Consider the following 22,761-nt stretch of genomic DNA (forward strand, 5'->3'; position numbering starts at 1 on the left):
CTTCATTCCTGTCCCCTGTAAACCCTAGAGGAATAAGCAGAGATCTAGCAAGTCTTAAAAGTGAAGACGCCACAGAACCAGAGGGTCTCTCCTCCAACCCCTTTTTTCTCCCTTAGCTATATTTATGTATTTTTCTTGTCAATCATCCTATTGATCACTGGAGAGGGCTATATCACAGATGGTGAATCACACACAAGGATAAACACTTTTCTCGGGTTTTCAGCTGGTTCGCTCCTCTCCTTTCGTTTCTCGGCGTGCGTCAAACATGAACCCACACGGTGTGCTTAGAGGAACAGGAAAGATTTTCCTCTGTTCACTGAAAAAGGAATAAAAGAGATGGCTGACGGTTGATGATAGGGGAGAAGGAACAGGGATTACAGAGAGAAAAACGACACCTTATGTGAAAATACGAATATGTGAAGAAAAATAGGGGAATCAGGAAACACTTTTATCATTGCACCTACCGAGGTGCAACATGTGTCATGACCTGAAGCCTGCAGGAAGAAGCTGCTAAGAGACAAAGTGTTGATGGGAGATGTAAGACAATGAGAAAAAAGGAGAGTGGAGAGAAGAGAAGACAGGCCAGCCTAGTGGATTTCTTTCTGTAGTCTTAACGGGTCTGAGGTGAGAAACATGCAGAGTGGAGAGGAAGAACTGTTGTAACTGACACATCAGAAGGCTAATGAAAAACCACTCTGGCTCTGACACGGCGACACTTTCTATTGAGCAGAGCCTGCAGAGCCGAAATCAAATGAATAACTAATATTCAGAGAACAAGCTCCACGTCTAACAGGCACTCAGTTCATCTGAGTCCATTGATCATCATGCATATCAGATGGCATACAATCTAGTTGTTTGAAAATGATTTTATCAGAACATTTCACTAACCACGTTGAGCTTGCTGTTTGATATTCATACCCTTTCCTTTCACTTTCTGTTACTAGGAGCTTATAGAAAATTTGAAATCCACAGCTCCATTAACCATGTTTGATGAATAATGAAATAACCGTTTGATCACCTCAGTGATGAATAAATTGCTCTTGCTGTTAATCTGCGCATACTCACAGTTAGGCAGGGATAATATTTAAATCAATTCAACATCCTCAAGCATCTTCTAAAACTTAAACAGCTTGAGATTTTATTTAAATTTTCCCACTTTATATTTTAGCTTTCCTAGCAGCAACGACACCTGCTACATTTCGACACACTGCATTTATTATGTCTTCTAGCAATGACAGGTGTTTTAAAAGATTACCACAAATTCCATATGACACATCACATGAGCTATTGTCCCTATAGCAACTACATCTGCTGCTAGGTGACATGTTTCTATAGCAACAAACCAGTTGTGTGCACAGGAATCACAAGTACAGATATAGAGAAAAGTCTTAAGCAATCTTTCATTTCCTTATTGTTCTTCATTCTATGTCCCTCTGTTTCAGCAACAATTTCATATTTTGTTTTTTTTTTTTTTTTTCAGTGTCCTGTCTGGCACTGTGGCAATAACCAGCAACAATTTCAAGTGAATTTACAGCATAGTTTAGTGGATTTTATATTTCAGTCATTGCAGGAAAAATGTAGTTTAAACTAATGTATTAACCTATCAAACACAAAACACAGCTTGAAATACTTGAATGAATTTTTAAGTTTTAAAGGTAAATTTGCAGAAAAGTTTTACTAAAATTAGAAAATTACAGGTTTCCTACACATTTACATAATTTTTTTGCCTGAACCGACCATATCTGTAGATTGTTGACTATGGTACAGTCAGGCATGGATGGATGGATGGATGAATGAATGAATGAATGAATGAATGAATGAATGAATGAATGAATGAATGAATGAATGAATGAATGAATGAAATGTTCCAAATTATCCAGACCGGAAATATATTCCTGGACCAAATTCCCTTTTTCACTCTTAAAATAATGTTCAAACACCACCATCTAATCCTTTGGTTCTAGCCACATATCAGCAGTATTCACAACATCAAAAAAAAAAAAAAAAAAATCATACAAATACGTTTAGCTTTGTAGCACAGCAAGCTGCCGTAGGAATGTAATAAAAGTTAGTTTTGCAAATGATAAATAATGAAATTATGGTTTAAGAGGAGAATTTGGAATGGAAATGTTTCCATCCTGTATCGGTTTCTAAGGTGTGACTGAGAAGAGGAGGAGGGGGAGAAAATGAGGGAATGCCAGAGAGCTGGCATGGAGTAAGAGGGAGGCTGTGTAGAGGTACATGTATTTGGCAACAAAGATGATAGGACCAGAGGTGATGGTGAGAGAGAGACCTAAATTGAGGTAGCTAATTACAACTTGTTTATTCCGTGGCAGAACTCCATATGTCTGCAGCATATATTCCTCGCAGTAGTTGTGAGGTTGAGAGAAGGACAGGTGGGACAGCATACAAAAAGAACATGAAACAGAGGGTTCTGGTAAGTCCAAAGTAAGGCTGGAAGAGTAAATAAATAACATTACTATACTATTATGACTAGATGTGCTTTTGTGAACTTGTGAAAAACAATTTGAGACTTTTTATGGCCGTACATTGACTGACAAATGGCATTCCCTTATTGTTTGTTTCAATAAACTGTGTGCAGAGATGTCACAGAGTGAAGCGAACTGAGATGGATTAAAAAAGACAGAGATGTGAAAGGTGTGATTAACTATGTCGACATGAATGAAGCCTTTTCTAGGAGAGATGTTGTATAGAATATACCAAGGGCGTTTTGTAAAACATGTCCTTTACCACCATCACATAAATGTAATTATGTCCATCTTTGTTTGACTAAAGTGACAAATAATCACTTTATGTCTAAAGTGTCAAATGTTGCCCATGGTTTTAGAGAATAGTGTTTAATTAGATAAAATGGGAATGGATTAGAGATGTCCCGATCCAGGTTTTTGCACTTCCGATCCGATACCGATATTGTTTTTGGACTTCCGATCCGATACCGATACTGGCCGATACCAGCCTATCCGAGCATGTATTTAAGTTTAAAGGAATAGTACACCCAAAACATGATTAGCCTTCATTTTCTACTCACCCCCATGCTGAACAACACTCTGGAGTACTTTTTTGATATCTCAAATGCATCTGGAGATCTGGGAGGCTTCTTGCTGTCTGCTGACATTCAAATAATGGAGGTCTATGGTGACCGAGACAGAAAGGTCCATAAAAGTCCACAAAAACGTGTCAATATTCCTCCATACTGCTCGTCCAATGTAATCCAAGTGTCCTGAGTGGGTAGCATCCAGAATTTACTCGAAACGAAGTCATTTAGAACGTTTTTAGAGCATAAACAGTAGTGTATAGGATCCACGATTCTACGGAAGCCGGCAGACCAAACTAGAAGAAAGACTTTTTTGAAAGATGGCGGCTGCGTGAGTGTTTTGTGTTGCAGACTGCTCTGCCAAACAAACTTTTTTCGAAAGATATGGCCTTCAATTATCTCTAATTACTGAAACATGTTGTAGAACTTAAAGTTATATGAAAATTGCAGCCGACTTTTTGTTTCAAGAAACGTTCTGACGCTTTAGCAAGCCCTAAGATGCAGTCAGGTGCAAATGAAGTTCTCCTGGACGCGCTCCAGCAATTAAAGTCCGAAATGGTGCGTCATTTTGATGCAAGAATGGACACTATCCAGAGTAACTTGGAAACAATAAAGCTCTCGCTTTCAAATTTAGGAGAGCATGTCTCGCAGCTTGAGCAGAGAGTTAGCAGCAACGAGGACAACATCTCTGATTATGGGAAACGAATGGAAGTATTAGAAAAGGAAAACGCATACCTGCGCGCCAAGCTGGATGATATCGAAAACCGAAGCCGGGCTTACAATCTTCGCTTTGTCCACGTTCCGGAAAAATCGGAGGGAAAGGATACTCGTGGATTTATCTCCAACCTGATTGTTCACCTCTTCGGGAGTGAAAACTTCCCTACACCCCCGGCCATTGAGAAGGCCCATCGCTCCCCTGCGCAACAGCAACCCAAGGTGAAGGCGCAGCGCTCCGAGGCGCAGCAAGCAAAGAAGGGGGCAAATCGCCATCCAACACAGCAAACACAGGACAACGTCAAGCCAAGAGTGATCATGGTGAGATTTCTCAGTCTTCAGGACAGAGAGAAAGTCCTTCGACTGGCCAGAGAAAAGCAGCAACTTGTCTACAATGGTGAGCGGATTCATATATTTCCCGACTTCAGTGCGGCTGTGATCAACAAACGGCGTGAATTCGATGACATTAAAAAACAGCTTAAGCAACGTAAACTGGACTATCACATGACTTTCCCTGCTATACTTGTAGTCGATATCAACGGGAAACCTGTGCAGTTTAAAACACCCAACGCTGCGCTTCAGTTTCTGCAGGAAATTGGAAATGCTGACTGACTCAACTTTGAGTTTAGCCTATTGTATATGAGTTCAGAAGATGCTGCAATTGTTTCATACCTTTTTTCCCCTTCTTCTGTTTCTTTTCTTTTTCTTTTTTCTTTTTTTTTTTTTCCTTTGAAGGCAATGAATGATATGGAAAACTGAATACTCGTGAAAGACACTCCTTAATTGTCCCTTTGCTCAAAACTGAGATACTTTGCATTTGGTATGATAAGCAGCCCTCTGTTGACATATAGGCCTATTATTGGATTGCACATTTATGTGCTGTTTTGGTGCGCCCTACAACGGGCCTTTCTCTGTTTTAGTTATGATAGATGCTGCCTTTTGTGGACTTAATGGGAAATTAAGAAGTAAAAGAATAATCATAATATTTTGTGTATGCTGGCAGATAGTCTACTTTCTTTTTCGGTCAAGGCTATATATGTGTGTTTGTGTGTGTGTGGTGAGATGTGTGTGTATGTGTGTGTTGCTCTTCTATCCTACGCTGTGTCCTGCTCTCTCTTATTTGGTTCTATTTGAATATGGGTAAAGGTTTATTTATCATTCACTTAAATATCAGGAGCTTACCTCACAAAATTGATCTCCTAAGAGCTTGGCTTTCTTATAACAAACCTGCTGTCATTACTGTTTCTGAAACTTGGTTACAAAATAAAATATGTGATGCTGAAATAAGCCTAGAGGGTTACACCCTATATCGAGCAGATAGAGGCAGTCGTGGTGGAGGTGTTGCTACCTATATATCTTCTACTTTGACCTCAGAGGTTGTTAGTCCAAATGAAAGCCCATTGCACTTTGAGTGCCTCTTTGTGAGACTACGTTTTGATCATAAACAACTGATTATTGGTAATATCTACAGGCCTCCTAACTCTCCTTCCGAATCTATTAATAATATTCTTGCCACTATTAATTCACTTAATTGTTCTGATGAACTTATTGTTCTGGGTGATTTCAACCGAAACTGGCTCGACAGGTCTTCAGCTAAGGAGAAGAGTTTATTGGAAAGCCTGCATCTCACTCAGATAATACAGGAACCCACAAGAGTGGCTGGGAGTTCCAGATCTCTCTTAGACTGGATCTTGGTCACTCATCCCAACAGAATAGCTGATTCTGGTATTTTATCAGATTGCTTCAGTGACCACTCGGTTATCTTCTGTGTATGGAAAATAAGATTGCCACGATTGCCATCTAAAATAATTAAAGTAAGACAACATAAAAACTTTTCTGAAGATTCCTTTATTAATGATTTGCTAAATATCAATTGGTCTAGGTTAGAACTTATTCCTTATGTTGGGGATGCTTGGACTTTTTTTCATACTGAGGTACACAATGTGATTGACAAGCATGCACCATGGGTATCGGTGAAAGTCAAGGGTAGGCATCTACCATGGATTGATGGTGACCTGTTGCATCTTTTTAAGGAAAGGGATAAGGCCTGGAAGCGTTACCAATCAACAAAAGCTATGGTTGATGGGATCGAATATAAGAGATTACGTAATATCTGTACTGTGAAAACAAGGAATGCAAAGTCAAATTACTATAAGACAGCATTGTCTAATGACTTCACTAGTCCAAAACAATTTTGGAAAAAACTTAACAGCTTATTGAATAAACCTGCTGTGAATTCTCCTCTATCGCTTCGTGTAAATGATAAAATTAGTAGTGACCCTGCTACTGTGGCTGATGCATTTAACCAACATTTTTCCTCTGTAAGCAAATTATGCCCATCTAATCTATTCCATTCCAATCTTGTAAATTCACCAGTAGCCAATACTTCTTTTACACTAACTACAATAACTCCTACTGAAGTGCAACAGGCTATCTCTGATACTAAATCTGGTAGTGCTGGTCCTGATGGTCTGGAAATTAAGTTTATTAAGATTGCATCTCACATCCTGGCATTTCCACTATGCTATCTATTTAATTTATCCATATCCACATCTGAAGTTCCAGCCATGTGGAAGTATGCTAGAGTAACACCTATACATAAAAGTGGTGATCCACTTGACCCAAATAACTATAGACCAATTTCGATTATTAATACTGTGGCAAAAATATTTGTAAAAATTATTTTTAAGCGATTGTTTAAATATGTCAATGACTTCTCTGTCCTTTCTGAGATGCAATCAGGTTTCAGACCAAACTACTCTACCACTACTGCCCTCACAAAGTTTGTCAATGATGTTACATCCTCTTTAGACAATAACATGCCTACTGGAGCAATATTTATAGATCTCACCAAGGCTTTTGATTTGGTCAATCACTATTTACTTCTTGACAAACTGCATGGTATCGGTCTGTGTAAGCAGTCACTTTTTTGGTTTAATTCTTATCTTCATTTAAGACATCAGTCTGTGGCCTTCAATGGCTGTCTTTCTCAGTACACAGTTATGGAAAATGGGGTTCCGCAAGGTTCTTGCTTAGGCCCTCTGTTGTTCTCTATATTCATGAATGACCTTCCAAAAGTATGCTCAAACTGTAATATCCTGCTGTATGCTGACGATACAGTTATTTACTCTGCTAAACCTGACATTAGTTTGATTGAGTCTTCATTGCAATCAGACTTTGATGATATTCAGAAGTGGTTTACAGCTAATGGGCTCATACTTAATAAGACTAAGTCTTACAGTATGCTTTTTGACAACAAGACAACCCGTTTTAAGCAAGATCATACTCTGTCAATAAGGTTTCTGGATGATACTCTTATGGAGAATGTGGAAGAATTTAAATATTTGGGCCTACTGCTTGACTCCAATCTTTCCTTCAAGTCACATATTGACTCCGTTGTCAAGAAAATTAATTTCAGTCTTAGACTCTTATATCGCTCTATAAATTGTTTCACTCAACAGATCAGATTACGAATTGTAACACAGCTTTTATTTCCAATCCTTGATTACGCTGACATTGTGTATATGAATACAACAGAATCACATCTTAAATCTCTAAATGTTGTTTTCAACTGTCTCTGACGATTTGTGTTGAGATGCCCATACCTTACCCACCATTGTCACATGTATCAGCAACTTAACCTCTTATCACCTAAGACTAGACGGCAGTTACACTGGTTTCAGTTTATATATAAATGTTTTTTCTTTAATTATCCATCCTATTTACAAAAACATTTGAATCCATATAGGTCTACTTATGGACTTAGACATCTTGATCATTTGTTCTTTTCTGTTCCAAGCATATCTAAAGAAATAGGAAGACGTGCCTTCAGATTTAAATCCCCTTCTGACTGGAATAGCTTACCCAGATCATTGAGATCAATTTAATCTTTTCCTCACTTTAAATCATCCTTATTAAGTTTTCTGCAATCAAGTGACCAGTGCACCTGCTTTCCTGGCCGTGGTCCTTAAAACAAAACAAAACAAAAAGTTATGTACCTGCTGCTGTACCTATATTCATCTGTGCGGTTGTGCATATATACATGCGTATTTTTCCTTCTTATCTTTTTTATTTATTTAACTGATTTTCCAATTGTGGGTTTTCTCCTGAGTTCTTTACTTTTCTTTTATTCTTATTTTATTTCTGCTTAGTGTTCTATATAGATACATATATTTTCTATTTGTTTGTTTACCTGCATAAATATATTTGTGTAGAGATGTTGGACTGTTTAGCTTGTAGTGAGGAAGAGCTTTGGTATGGATGTGTGACTGTGTCTATTGTTTGTCTCTGTTATTCTTGGGACCCCCTCAAAAACGAGATGGATCATCTCAAGGGGCTATCCCTTAATAAAAGAATTGAATTGAAAGTGCGCATTCAGCGTCTGCTCTGCCGATAATGCAAGCGTAGAAGAAGAAATGTGCTGTTTACCTGTGCAAAGAAAGAAACAACGAAAAAAAATGTCTGAGGACTTCAGTGTTGAGGAAGAGCATGAGTTCTTTGCCGAGCTGAATGCGCTGGTTTGGTCTGCCGGCTTCCGTAGAATCGTGAGCGCGCATGGGGGCGCTATTAGGAAATCCTATACACTACTGTTTAGGCTCTAAAACGTTCTAAATGACTTTGTTTCGAGTAAATTATGGACGCTACCCACTCAGGACACTTGGATTACATTGGACGAGCAGTATGGAGGAATATTGACACGTTTTTGTGGACTTTTATGGACCTTTCTGTCTCGGTCACCATAGACCTCCATTATTTGAATGTCAGCAGACAGCAAGAAGCCTCCCAGATCTCCAGATGCATTTGAGATATCAAAAAAGTACTCCAGAGTGTTGTTCAGCATGGGGGTGAGTAGAAAATGAAGGCTAATCATGTTTTGGGTGTACTATTCCTTTAAGTTAAAGTATTTAGCCTTAGTCGTAAGACTCATGTTGAAAAGGGTTTTAGTACTCTTGATAACATCTAGCCAGCTAAATTAGGTGAGATTGAATAAAACACAATGCTTGGTAACAACAAACTTACCTGTTTATTAAGAGATAAACACAAACTGGACAAAATTACGAATAGCAATCTAATATTGCACAGTGAACAGTAAAACCGTAAACAGTTAAAGGTGCTATATTACTGTAAGTTTTAATGAAAATGCAAAACAGGGGAACACTGGCGCAAAATAGTGGAATGGATCGTTTCAATCGGCGAAACTGGAAAATACGGACCGGATTTTTTTTTAAAAACTGGATCGGCAGTCTGGATCGGCATTTTACATGCTTTGCCGATACGCATTTTTTTTGCCAATATCGGCGTCCCGATCCGATACGTGGATCGGATCGGGACAAGCCTAGAATGGATGTATATCTAGTGTACGCCATGAACACTAGCAGAATCAGTGAAGAATTGAAAACCTGATGCGTATGGCAAAAAAATAAAAAACAAGTGTTTAACATAATTATATGTCTACTTATTGATGTGCCAAAGCTGAGTTGGAGTCTTCACTTATTAAAAAAGAAAGAAACAAACTCAAATTAGTAATATTTTACCTTTACCTGATGGGCAATCATATTGCCCACTTTCAAAATTGGAAAGTTACTAATTTTGGTTTTGGAGTTAAAATTTTACAAGGAGAAATGTTTAACATTTGCAAACAGTGTTTAATTATTATGTTGTTCATTTAGCCTGACAAAGTCCACAGTTTGAGGGTAGCAGATGCTGGTTGTTGGTTCCCTCAGGATTTTATTATTTCTTTAATTTGGTTATTTTCATACTCGTCAATTACCAATAGAGAACTGCCCTCAAGACATATTGAATTAGTCCAGACGCAAACTGACCACTTTCAGCAAAGCTGAACATATTACAGCAAAATCACTCCTTTTTTCTCTATTTTTCATAGAATATACTAGATTTGGAAATAAAGGCAGTTTATTGGAAATTTTTGTTATTTGTTTATGGTTTCTTGGCAAAATACACATTTACTTATAGTAGGTCAATGGCATTTATGATTTATATCAAATGGTGTACGTAGTTTAAAATATAAATTTCCCATGATTTTGTCTTTGTTTAAATTGTGTTACAGCCTGGGTAACAGATGTGTTTCTCTTACTCACATGGTGTGATGTCCCCAGAGCTCCTAATATCAATAATTTATGAGTTCTCAAAGGAACATGATTATAAAAAAAAAATGCCCTGAATGCTAATGATAAAATTCCTCTTGAAATAATAAAAAGCAAATAAAAACAAAGACTATGGGACCAAGATCAGGTTTCTCTAAGATACAGGAACAACAAATCCTGCAAAACAACATAAGTAAATGGTAAGAATAGAAAAACAAACATGAAAAGCAAAGTCTGCATCACATATATCATGACATGCATTTTCTAAATCCAGTCCCAACTATCAGCAACAAAAAGTAAGGAGCTACAGCTTCTGGTTTTGAAGCTAAATCATATCTGTCAGGGAAAGAGGAGACAAAGAGGGGAATAAAACATAATGCACTAATATGATCCCATTCAGAGGCAGGATGGGATATATCTGGCATAGCCAGATGTTTTACTGGATCATTTTGTTAACTACACTGGCAGTTTTATGAGAAGTATGAGGGTCAAAGGTGAAATCGAGCAGCACAGCTGTTGCACAAGTGTTCTCTTTCAGTCAGATTTGTATGTTTTCAGCGGCTTTGTGTTTTATATCTTTATGTCTATAGTCTGCGGGAGAACATAGCATCACTGAAATCTTTCCAACTACTGTTATGAACCCTATTAGAAAATTTCCAAGCTGTCTTATCAAAGCCACCAAACCTTATTGGCATTTAGGTGTGGGAGGAAGGTGGAGTATGCACAGAGAGAACATGCAATGCACAGGGAGAACATGCAAATTCTATGCAGAAAGACCCTTGCAATCAAACCCGGAACCTTCTTGCTGCAAGGCAGCGGTGCTACCCACTGCTCCACTGTGAAGCCTGACCACTGACAAGAAATAATAACAACTACACTTATTTCTGCAACTTTTTGCAGGGTTTATTCCTGTTAAAACGTCTCCCTATTCCAACACTAAACTAGAAATGAAAAATAAAAAATGGCATTGGATGCACATAATATGTGATTATATATCTCTCATTTCCTTTTTCTAGATAATGATAATTCAAATGCAATAGATAATAATAACTCAAACTGGAACGTTATTTATTGATAAATGGTGATGTTAATAAACTGAAAGGACGGCACCTGACTGCTGATGATTTTAAAACTGATAGGACCAAACACATACTGTGTAGGGGGAGTGTGTCTGGCAAGGGTGAAGCAATTTATCTTGAGCAAAGGCCATTTTAACCTGGCTCTTTAGTTCCATCCTAAAATGTTCTTTATGTTTGTCAATGTTTCATTTTAGCACCGTTCTTGCTGATTATACAACTGCCGTGTTGCCATTTTAATTTAGATGACTGGAAGTTCTCCTCAGAGCCAGCGTCAGAGGAAAGAAATGCAAGCAAAGACAAAAACAGATAATGAGGGAGTGCTTGTGCTGTTCTCCTACGGGCTGAGTCATCTGTCTAGAGGATATGTCACCGCGTGTTTTCACACTGACCTTTTGGAAGCACATTTTATGATGGGAACCACTTAAGTGTCAAATCCTGCACTCTCTTTAACATCTTTTTTTTTCTTCCATCTTTAGACTGATGATAAACTGTTTTTTTTTTTTCTAAATGTCTAATATCCGTAACACTTCATGAGTGTTACTGCCTCATGTGATAAATTCAGCTCCATGCAATTAAATTATCCCCCGGATTGAATCATCGGGGCACTCGTGCCGGACGTGTGTCTGTAGATGCTGCAGAGAGCGCCCTGTTGGTTCCAGTGAAATGATTCATTTTGTCTTCCCTACAGTCCTGGCTGTCAATCAGTTACACATTTATCCAAACTGACCCAGGGCAGACGCTTCAAAAACTGGATTTACTCAGGAACATTTGAAACCTATTTAGCCTTATCTAAATGACAGGAGCAGTAATTAATTTCTGATGTTTTGGTTTCCATATGCTCTCATGTCTATATATAGCAAATCCCATGGGAGTTTCTATAAGATTTTCATTCTTATCATCTCTTTGGGGGTCTTATAGTGAAAGTGAAGGAGCTGCTGACCTACCAGAGAGGTTTTTCAGCAGGATTATCCATCCCTGATGTCAGTGAAGGAGGATTAAACAACATGACACTTGCCTTTCTAATTAATCTTAAAACCAAGGTCTCTATGATTGTCTTTTTATGAATGATTTAGCTCAATATCTGCAAACAGGTCCCAAGGTTAAAACAACTCTTGATTCAACATAATCAAGCTTATTCTCCACAATAAACGGATGATGGAGCATTTGTCATTAAAGTGCCTTTCTGTTTAGAAGTGCTTGGTTATCTGTTTAATGTTTAGTGCTTGACCTTTGCTCTAAAAACAAAGATGCAGTCTGTACAGCTCATTAAGTTTCCTTCTCTAACTTTGAGGATAAGTGTTTTATACATTAAGTTTTTTTAGCTTTTAAAATATTTTACCATTGAGTGCATGAATTATATCATCGTTAAGTTAGACTCTTCAAATTAGTGACCATTTTCCCCTTATTAAACAAATCTAGCCTCAAAGTGTGACTTAATAATTCATAAAAAACAAAAAGACTATTACAGGTTATCCTGACTTTTTCATTGTATTTGTACATGTTGATAGCAGCATAGAATTGTTTCATTCCAAACCACTGCAGCTGGGTATGATGACACACAGCAGCTTTGTATCACAATGTCACCAGATGATTATGAACCCAGCTGTGTTGGTTAGATGCCTAGGACAGATCAATACAAGGATGCAGCTTAATTTTCTTCAACTGAATAAAAATAAAACTGAGGTATTAATCCTCAGACCAAAGGAGGAGTGATCCAGAGTTAGCTCACAGGTTCAGCTACTACAGCTAGAAACCACTGTTTATCACTGTCATGATGGACTCAGACCTGAACCTTCAGAGGCACATACAGTAAAGGCAGTTACTAAGTCAGCCTTTTGTTATCTAAAGAAAATCTGAAGGGTTAAAGGACTAATGTCCAAGGAGGATCTAGAAAAAAACAAATTCATGCATTTATCTTTAGTAGAATATATAACCGCAGCAGAGTCTTCACAGGTTTGCCTAAAAGTTTCATCAGACAGCTGCAGCTGATCCAAAACTCTGCTGCCTGTGTTTTCACTAGAACTAAGAAAGTAGAGCACATCCGCCCAGTTCTGAAGTCCTTCCACTGGCTCCCTGTAGCTCAGAGAATAGACTTTAAAATCCTTCTGTTAGTCTATAAAACACTGAATAGACCAGCACCTCAACAGATAACAGATCTGTGCTTCATTTATCTGGAACAAATTCCCAGAAGACTGTAAAAGCGCTGAAAGCCTGAGTTCTTTTAAATCAAAATAAAAATCCAGTTTGTTTAGAACTACCTTTTACTGTTCAAGTTAAACTGTTATGTGAGGTATTATTAGTTTAAATATGTGGTCCAGCTGTTTCATTGGTTCTATTACCTGCTTTTATCGTGTTTTTACTTCTACTTGCTTTTATTCCGCTTTTACCTCCCTTCTATTTTATTGTTTAATTCATATAAAGCCATTTGATTTCCTTTTGTACTGAATTTACTATATAAATAAACTTGCTTTCAGCTCCTACCCTTATTTATTTGTGTATTTGTAATTTAGAGAGAGGATTCCTGCACAGATACTTATTCTAGGTGTGTCTAATGCTTCTTGATTTTAAGTCAACCGTACTGAAAATTAGTTGGTGATAGTAATTAGGATTCAACTGGTTCCTCTCCCTGCTTGTTCACTGCAAAATTGGGTCCAAATGTTGTTTGTTAATCAGATCAAATTCAACTCAGTATAGCTTTGGTGCTAAGCTTATTTTTTTTATTAATAGCAAGTCTATCCAGAAATTGAATGGCATTGTCCTCAGCATCTTGGTCACATTGTCTCCTTGGTTCACATCCTTCACCTAAATCAGGTATTTTGTTCAGATAATTTAGAAATCCGTGCAGCTTGGGTACATGATGGAGGCTTTAAGCGGGATATCCTCTCTCTGCATTGTCAGCCAGTCCTTTTCCAAAGCTGTGCTCAACGACCTTGAAGCTTTGATCCAGTTTCTGTTTGCCAGATGGTGTCAGATGGATATTAGAGAACTTTGTACCCCCTAGCTTTGTCTCTAGAATAACTAGTTTGCTTTTCTTTGCACTTATATGCTGCTGATTTCAAATCAGTGTGGGTCAGATTGAAGCAAATTTTCATTCTGGGATTTCTATTAACACTTTAACAATGCATTGTTCCTTGTGGTGATTGCGCTGCATTGTTCTAGAATTCCATTTGTCATTTTCTTTGACAAAGAAAAAAGTAAAAGTCTTCACTGTCAGGATTAATATTCGTAGAAAAATATTAGACAAACCTTTTTATCCTCAGTTTCTTACTCCAAGTGTACATTTCCTGGAGAAAACAATAAAATAACTAAAATAACTGTTTTTTTTCTCCACATTAAAGTATTAAAATATTATTTTGCTTTTAAAAAGCATATATTTACTATAACTTTTCTCTAATATAGAAAGTATTTGTTATTTCAATCTGTTAACAACACTATGAGTGATTTCAGCCTTATTCCTCCACATATGCTGGAAAGTAATAGACTGCTGTCAAATCCAACAGTTATTGAATAAGTAGTATTTGCCTGTTTTTCTCAAATACTTCACCACCACTACAGATAAAAATAAAAAGTACAATATGACATATTGAAGCTTATTTACTAAAGAATTGAATCTCAGTATCTTAACATGGCAGATGGTAAATTAATATTATGACTCATAACCTGTAGAAAATATGAATAACAAATAAAAAGAAAAAAAGTTCAGCAATTTTTTATTCTTTTTCTGTAGAAACACGCCTTCTTTTTTATTATCTTTCATTATGCCAGTATAACCAAACACGAGAGATGGTTTTGGTTTGGTTTTAGCGAAACATCATCATTAAACCAAATCAATGTGATTTTGAGCCCAAAACCGAGAGCTTCTACATTTGAGGAGGATGTTTCTTCAAGCTCTTTATTGGCAGTCTCTTTAGGTCTTTTGGCCATGTATGTGGGTCACAGCTAAAATATATATGGACTGATTTAAGTCAGAGCTATAACTTTCAGCTTTCTCTCTACAACAGCCAAATACTGACGGTATAGTGCATCTGAAACTATCAGCCTTATTCCCCTCCGTCCATCCAGAAATCAGGTCAATAGGACAACAGTTTAGGGAGGAGAGTATAGACACCCCTCTGCTCAGCAATGACTGCCAGCTCATTATTAAGAATCCCAGCGCTGCCCAACTAAAGGGTAATAACTAAATGCAATAAACAATAATTTGTGCTTTTCGCTCAAACATTAAATGAAAGAGAAGTACTTAGCATCCAAATAAACAAATTTAGACAAATGTTTGCATGACTCCAACCACCAGATGGCAGAAAAGTGCTTCTAAGATAACCCCAAGCAGAAGAAGCAATAATGGGACGCATCACTGATCTCTATTGACTGGATTGCTGATTGGCCGTTGGCGCTGTGAAGTCACCATCCGCCATATTGGTACTCCCTGGTTAGACCCCTCGGAATGTAAACAATACGTGCATTACAGCATCAAACAAAGATGATTTTCTCATTTTCAGGGGGGCTTAATACTCTTTAAATAAAGATAAAGTCATCACTTTGACGCACACTTGCTGTTTCATAACATCAGTAAATTTATGCAATTTATGGTTCAACAAATAGGCAAATCACATTGGATATTCAGTATGAAGACCCTGAAATCTATAAATCATGTGATATAACATATGCAAATCCATCAGAACAACATTAGTGTGTTAATGGAGCATAGTAATACTGTAGTTAGATATTAAGCATGTTACCCACACACACACACACACACACACACACACACACACACACACACACACACACACACACACACACACACACACACACACACACACACACACACACACACACACACACACACACAATCTGATGATGTGCCAAAAGTGCTAAATTGATAATGTATATGTAATATACATTATTAAATTGTTATGGTAATTACATTATATTACAGGCAGACAGTGGGGAGTACCAAGATGGCGGCAGGTGCCTTCAGTTGTTTTCGGGTCTATCAGCAATCCAGTAAATAACTAGAGATCAGTGGTATACATACAGCTCCCTTGGCTGTTTGATGCTTTGAGGTGAATGTGTGACAACAGGGGACATGGTCTATCCAGGCTCTGGGTCTTCTCTAGGGTATCTATGCTGGTGAAGATTCTCAGTTTTCCAGGTCATCCAGGAATTTCTATGGTCTATATTGCTGTTTTTTAGTCAGTTTTATCTTTACTACAACAGATTACAGCAGCATATTCAATATGAACCAATTCTTAAACAGTCATTGAACATACATGAAAATATTTTATTAGAAACAGGGAGGAGCAGATCGTTCTGTAAACTGGTTCTAAGTGGTGAGAGGCACCATTAGGCTTGATGAGGCTCTCCATTCAGGGATCACAACAACTGCCTGGATTTTTTGCCTGTGTTTGGAATACAAAAGCACAAGATGGAACTGCCTTAAATCACATTTCATTTGCACCTTTTCAGTTCGAACTGTGAATATGTTCAAATGTGTCATAAATAAATAAATTAATTTTTTTGTTTGAAAAATCACAATCAGAATGTTATCACCATTCCCATCGAACAAATTAGTCAAATCTTATTCTTATACGAAATGGGTCTGATAATGTATATGTTGACTTGTGTGGTGTAATAGATAAGATTTGAAAAAAAAAAAGATATGTACAAACACTGAAAAATTACTTAATCAGAAATTGACCATTTTTCCAATAAATAGGCCTATATTATAAAAAAAACTTAAGAGTTCCTATTGGCTTTTCAGTTCAGACCATGAAACGTGCATTTTTTTCTCTCAAAAACGTCAGTGTACATTGGAATTTTAAAGAAAAAAAGTAGTAAATTATTGCCAAGTGAAAGGAAAAAATGCAACTCAACTTTTTTTTCTTTCACACAAACATATGACAGGCACAGTTTTGTCTTTACTAGAATATGGTATGAAGCCAAATTAGTCAAGATTAATGAAGAAAGTTAAAAAAAATCACCTCAGAACAGACATGTTTTAGTCAGATTCAGGATATCAAATGAAGCCTTGAGTTCAACTAGATCATTCTAACACATCAATATGCTTTGATCTAAACTATTCCAAGTTTTGGGGTCTTGTTAAAAGATTAATTCCTATCAAAGTTAAATTTTCATCAACCGGGTTTTCTTCCAAGAGGACCATTTATTGATCCTCATCCATATTCAAGTGTAACACGTTTCTCTGTCTTCGGACATGAAAGCTATTCCCACACCATGAAAGCACCACCGGCCTGTTAAACACTGGGCTTGTTTTTTTTAAGGGTGATATGCAGTGTTAGTTTTCTGCCACATTTAGTGTTTGCATTGAAGCCAACTTTTTAAACTGCAGAGCACCTTGTGGGTTTTTGTCTACTTCCTGCAATTCTTCTGTTTTTGTTTTTTTGCTGCTCCTCCAGGAATGCCAGCTTTGTGTGTTCAGTGGTACAGTATTGCAATCTTCAATATGAACCAATTCTTAAACAGTCATTGAACATACATGAAAATATTTTATTGGAAACAGGGAGGAGCAGATCGTTCTGTAAACTAGTTCTAAGTGGTGAGAGGCACCATTAGGCTTGATGAGGCTCTCCATTCAGGGATCACAACAACTGCCTGGATTTTTTTGCCTGTGTTTGGAATACAAAAGCACAAGATGGAACTGCCTTAAATCACATTTCATTTGCACCTTTTCAGTTCGAACTGTGAATATGTTCAAATGTGTCATAAATATATAAATTCATTTTTTTGTTTGAAAAATCACAATCAGAATGTTATCACCATTCCCATCGAAAAAATAAGTCAGCAAAAAAAGCCATCAAATGGACCTGTAAATCAGAAAACGTTTTCTCGACAGATTTTCATTGGTTTTTCTAAGAGTGCCCACTTAAATCAGGTCCAACCTAAATTTATTACATTAGATCTACATTGCACTCAGTCTGTGATGGTTTATCTAGACTCCAAAACTTCATTTCAATTTAGAATATATAAATCGTGGACGACTCTTTTTATAGGTATACTCTGACTGAATAACAGTTTGCAAAGGTAAAATAAAAGAAGGGAAAATAAAACATATGGTTCTTTGCAAAATTATTAAACATCATCAAACAGAATCTACCTTATAGGTGGTAGTCAGCAGCCTCCCTAACAGTTCTGTCATAGTAGTTATAACGGTTTTGTTGTTGTTGTTGCAGAGAGCAATAATCCTAAACCCAGCCCCCTTATAGAGGGTACCCAGAGCCCAATAACAACAGCCTGCTGGTCTGAAGTGGATTTTCTTAAATTAGATCTGTTTACTGCTGCTAAGAACGGGCTGTTTATTTATTACTGCTTTGAAAACATAGTATGTCAACATATGTATTAGTCTAACAGGGAGATGTCCAGGGAATTTATATCAAGCAAAGGTCAGATCTGACATTCCCCTACAAGTGGTGACACAACAACCAACAGCTTTAAGCTAAAGAGATATATTCTAGTTTTACTGCTTCATGGATGCTGGGCATATACTATATTCGAAGAGATTTGCAATATAATCACAATTTAGCAAAATGCTTTTTTCAAATCACCAAGGCATTAAATTTAAGTCATATCATATATATATATATATATATATATATATATATGCATGTGTGTGTGTGAATGTGTTTTTTTTATTCACTGCTAGAGACCTGAACAAAAACACTTAATAAATCTTAGATTACAGCCATTAAAAAGAATGCTTCATTGATGCAGAAGAAAGCCTTGGCTGTCCTACCATTAAATACGTGGAGTTTGCTGAATCTTGTTGGGAAAGATCAGGTGGACTCAAACAAAACTCAAATTAGAATTTGCATGCACACTGTTAGGTATAGTGGAGGACTGTGATGCTCTGGGCCTGTTTGTCTTCTAAAGTAAATAGATACGTTTTATTTGGAGTGTATGGACTCAGAACTGTAGGATTTCAGGAGATTTGAAGTAAAATTAGCTCTCTGGTTTTGACTAAAAGAATTTGTGTTGCACCTTTAGCAAAAGGGAGATAAAATATAAAAGGTATACGAAGGTACAGGTAAAAATATGTATATGTATCTAAACTCATACAGTATTATGAGCTTCCTTTTTAGATGCATCATTGTAAGATCAAACTGCTGCCAGAAAAAAAGGTTTTATCAGTGTAACGAAACGGGCCTGATAATGTATATGTTGACTTGTGTGGTGTGTTAGATAAGATTTATTAAAAATAAATATATGTACAAACACTGAAAAAATTACTTAATCAGAAATTGACAATTTTTCAATAAATAGGCCTATATTATAACAAAAAAAAAACTTACAGGATAAAAAATCTGGAATGTACATGATAAATTCCTATTGGCTTTTCAGTTCAGACCATGAAGCATGCATTTTTTTTCTCTCAAAAACTTCAGTGTACACTGGAATTTTAGAAAAAAAAAGTAGTAAATTATTGCCAAGTGAAAGGAAAAAATGCAACTCGACTTATTTTCTTTCAAACAAACATGTGACAGGCACAGTTTTGTCTTTACTAGAATATGGCATGAAGCCAAAATAGTCAAAATTAATCATGTCAGTTGAAAATCACCTAAGAACAGACATGTTTTAGTCAGATTCAGGATATCAAATGAAGCCTTGAGTTCAACTAGATCATTCTAACACATCAATATGCTTTGATCTAAACTATTCCAAGGTTTGGGGTCTTGTTAAAAGATTAATTCCTATCAAAGTTAATTCTTCATCAACCAGATTTTCTTCCAAGAGGACCATTTATTGATCCTCATCCATATTTAAGTGTAACACATTTCTCTGTCTTCAGACAAGAAAACTATTCCCACACCATGAAAGCACCACCAGCCTGTTAAACACTGGGCTTGTTTTTTTTTTAAAGGGTGATATGCAGTGTTAGTTTTCTGCCATATTTAGTGTTTGCATTGAAGCCAACTTTTTAAACTGCAGAGCACCTTGTGGGTTTTTGTCTACTTCCTGCAATTCTTCTGTTTTTGTTTTTTTGCTGCTCTTCCAGGAATGCCAGCTTTCTGTGTTCAGTGGTACAGTATTGCATCTTTCTTGATGCTCATTGTTCTCTAATGTTTCCTAACATTTAACAAATAAGGACTCCGTTTACTCTTTGGGAAATATTTGAGGGTATTTGCTTGAACTTAACAGAGTAAGAACCAAAAACAAGTTTTACATCTTAATGTTTCACTCCCACCTAACAAATAATACACTACTTTGTTCATCATAGAATAAAATACACAAAAATAAATGTGGTTTTAATTTACGACCCTTGAAGGGTATGAGCATATAGCTTTTCCTCATCCTGGTAAATAAAATGGAAGTGGGATACATAAGTTGCCCTTTTATAGATCTTGTATTCCTGCTTAAACTAGTTAAAATTTAAATATTACTGAAAACATAAGAGGATATGGACAAAAACAGGCACCACTGTCAGATTTAGTTGTTGGATCAAAAGTTGGATGGATCAGATAGAGACAGCTCCTTCCCTACCTTACTAAAGACGAGTTTCCACTGTCACGGTGTAATCAGGCATGCAGAGGGATTACGCTTTGGATCCTGGGGGAAAAGTCAAAAGCCATCTTTCCAGCGAAGCCTACTTCCAGCGAGATGATGCCGCGCCGGGGAGAATTAAGATGACACCGCATGCGCTCCCATGCAGCCTTTAGACACAGCAGCAGTCCTCACCAGCATCCAAGCTCCTTAAGGCAGATCACGCTCGGTGTCTTGATTTTGTTTAACCAAATTGGGACTTTAGTACATGGCAAATTCCGTTTTAGTTCAGTATATTGAACGCGGAACACGTTTTACGCCTGGAGGAGAGCACGGTACGCGCGCAAAGGATGATGAGTATCTTTGAGGGCGGAGAAACGCGTTAATTAAAGGAAATAATTTTCTTCCTCACTCTGGTTATTTAAAGGCGTAAAACCTTACGTTGCAATACGTTTTATATATGTATATTTTTTTTTATTGCTGGCAACCATAACAAGATAAGCGAGGATGATTACTGTTTTCCAATGCGTAAAAGTCGTTTTGTGAAGCTCTTGGGGCCAAAACTTGATCCCCCCTTTTTAACATAAAAAAGATAAAAGTTTCCAGCTTCAGAGTTTCTGTTTTAATTAATCAGTGTCCAAATAAAATCATTTTTAAATCCAAAGACTCGAGTAGAGATGCAGCTCCATCCAGTTCTGAAAGCGCTTTACAGTCGCGGGATTCTGTGAGCAAGAAAGACACACAGAGAGGAGAGATAGATGAGTTAACTGCATGTACGCCCATGGGTGGTGTTTCATTTATATTTAAGAAGGATACAAAAAGGGGGAAATGCTTGCAGAAAATAGATAATAACACCAAAGAGGTGGAGAGAAACCCAAAAGAAGATGAATTTAAAAACTCTCTAGTTCTTTTTAGTCTATTTGGCGCAATTTGTCTATCTATCCATGTTTTTTTTTTTTTTAGCAGTGGTCTTTGTTCAACTTTTCTGCACCCTGCCCCCCTTTTTCCCTTTCCCAAACTTATGGACTCACACACACGTACTCACATCAGGGCAGCTAAAAGTGCTGCAGATGTTGGCATTCTTGTCATTTCCTGTGTTTACATGGTGGAAGCTATTCAGAAGAAAAAACAACAGCTTGTAGTAGAGGTGAGGGAATGGTAAGAAAGATGCATTATTTCAACAATAAACTGTTAAAGAATGTGAGCCAGTAACAACCTATTATTTGTTTAAATGGCTTGGATTCCAATTTGGAAAGAAAGAGCCAAAAAGGCTGCAGAGCAGCATGCACAGACCAACAGTGGAGACACATTTGCTCACAACAGCTGAGGTGTTACAGCTGCTCTATAAATGTCTTCTTTGACCTTAAATGTGACCATGACCTTCACGCCTTAACACCCACTAGAACATCCCCCACCTCACTCTATAAAATCCTAAAAAATTATGTTCTAAGCAAAGCAGCTTAGGCAAAAATCAGTAAAAAGTGGAGACCCGTGTTAAAGCGAATGGTCATATTGTGCCTATATTTACATTCCATGAAGGAATGAAAAGGAAAACAGACTGAGGCGGCGGAGGGAGCAGAACACATGGAAGACATGGACTGAGTGTGGGAAAAAAAAAGGCAAAGTGGGGGAAGAAAGAAAAAACAAAACAATACCTTGTATTGTTAGTTTTTTTACATCTGCTGTTTACAAGCCTTTGTGGAGTTGGGAGATCTGCAAAAGCTTGTGTTGCACTTATTGTGAGCAGCTGTGGTTGGGAGTCCTTAGCAAAAAAGAAAAAGAGTAACTTAATGGAGGGGCAATGGGAAGAGAGACCATGAGAAAAAATAGGGAAAAGAGTGTTGTTCTAAATAATTAGTCCTTTTGAGCGAAAACTGTAAGACAATTAGAGAGAAATCCATGAGGGCAGTATTGATTAATTCAATTCAATCTCACTCTGTTGGTGTGGCACCCGATACTTTAATCAAACAGCTCTGCCCCTTAAACATCCCCTATTGACATAAAGATAAGCGAGTCTTAATGTTCTCCAGAGCTTCACTTATTTTTCAGGCCTTATTTTTCGACTCCAATCCAGAGTAAAGTTGATCCTTTGTCAGTAGATTGAAAACAGATTGTTTTAACTCTGTCCTTCTGTAAACACCCTCTCTCACTGAGACTTATGTCTAACTGCCTGTTTTTTATAATACGGTCCTCCAGATTTACATTATGAGATATTTTTATGATATATGGATGAATCAGGCAACCATAAAGATATAAGACTTTATCAATTGTTTTGGCATTCTCTATATAATATAGGCATCCCAACTAGCTTTTA

The 22,761-nt window shown here is 37.1% G+C and overlaps 1 protein-coding gene across 1 annotated transcript in view; it reads right to left on the minus strand.

Moving 5' to 3' along the window:
• The window catches only part of tmem200a (transmembrane protein 200A), a 31,739-nt gene extending 10,528 nt beyond the window's left edge, over positions 1–21,211 (minus strand). Inside the window, exon 1 of the mRNA XM_038293310.1 lies at positions 20,448–21,211. The gene's annotated coding sequence lies outside the window, so the exon portion shown is untranslated. The remainder of the gene's footprint in view (positions 1–20,447) is intronic.
• Positions 21,212–22,761: the final 1,550 nt, after the last annotated feature.

The sequence above is a fragment of the Cyprinodon tularosa genome, unplaced genomic scaffold (assembly GCF_016077235.1).
Source record: "Cyprinodon tularosa strain WSP-4 unplaced genomic scaffold, ASM1607723v1 ctg323, whole genome shotgun sequence".
NCBI classification, from domain to species: domain Eukaryota; kingdom Metazoa; phylum Chordata; class Actinopteri; order Cyprinodontiformes; family Cyprinodontidae; genus Cyprinodon; species Cyprinodon tularosa.